The sequence below is a fragment of the Pipistrellus kuhlii genome, unplaced genomic scaffold (genome assembly GCF_014108245.1).
Source record: "Pipistrellus kuhlii isolate mPipKuh1 unplaced genomic scaffold, mPipKuh1.p scaffold_m20_p_1, whole genome shotgun sequence".
Taxonomy (NCBI): domain Eukaryota; kingdom Metazoa; phylum Chordata; class Mammalia; order Chiroptera; family Vespertilionidae; genus Pipistrellus; species Pipistrellus kuhlii.
Window position 1 is genome coordinate 3245718 of NW_023425404.1, and position 1093 is coordinate 3246810.

The following is a 1093-nucleotide window of genomic DNA, read 5'->3' on the forward strand; positions in this document are numbered from 1 at the left end:
TTTGAGATACACAACAACTAAAAGAATAAGACCACTTGTTTATATTTCTCTTGCACACAAGATGCCCCAACCACACACACACACACACACACACACACACACACACACACACACTTCCAAAGTCTCATTCAACTAAGGCATCAAGCCAAATGAAAATCTCACTATTTTACCTCCAAAGAAAAATTTCAATAGCATTTACTTTTTCCTAAGCAAATTACCCAAGAACTGTAATTAAAAGGAACTATTTTATTATTCCAGCAGAATATGAAGGTCAAGACTTCACACACAGATATACAAGTGCTAAAAGTAAAGCCTCTTTTGCAACCTATTGTAGAACTCATTGTACAGTATGAGTTTTGATACATATAAGAAGGAACATTAAAAAAAAAAAAGATTTCACACACAGGGCAGAGAATGGTTTTTCTCCTCCCTGCAATGTCTGGGACCTCTACTGGGAAGACACATAGGTTGGGGTCTTTAAACCAATATGAAGGCTCCTGTGTCCACCTGCTTGGGGCCTGAGATGGGTGAGCAGAAAGGGTAGGCTCAGCTGGGGCAGCTGACAGGAGCCCCTGGATGTCACATCTCCGTCTGGATTGGCTTCTTCACAAAAAAATTGGCTCTAGGATAGTCAGATGTCCTCCCTGGGAACCCAGGGTTCTAAGTATGAGTGCTTTGGTGACATCCCACCTTCCAGTGCCCACCCTAAGAGGACTCACTGCATGTCTTCTGATCCAGATGTAAGAGGGTATAGCCTCACCTCTAAGTAAGAACAGTTTCAAAGTACTGGAGACTCCTATTTTTAAAAGGCTAAAAAAATGGTTGTGGTAAGGACCATTTCTTTTACAGAGGATTCTGTTACTACCTCCTGGAGATGCCTTCCGCAATATAATGATGCATTATATCATGTCTAAATGTGCCAAGATTGGCTTTCAGGTTCTGCAACTGGAGAAAACTTCATCACCAGAAGCAATTTGTCTGGAATATTACAGGTCTTTTTCTTTGATGTCTTTTCCCTGGTCTATCACATCTATGACTGTGCATTCTGGAAGCAAGTCCCCAGACTGGGGAGACATGGAAAACTGCTCAGGTC

At 41.7% G+C, this 1093-nt stretch overlaps 1 non-coding gene across 1 annotated transcript; it reads left to right on the forward strand.

Annotated features, from left to right (window-relative positions):
• Positions 1-256: 256 nt before the first annotated feature.
• LOC118710714 lies at positions 257-380 on the forward strand. The gene has a single exon (XR_004985496.1). It is a non-coding gene; the product is annotated as a small nucleolar RNA SNORA40 (small nucleolar RNA).
• The last annotated feature ends 713 nt before the right edge of the window (positions 381-1093 follow it).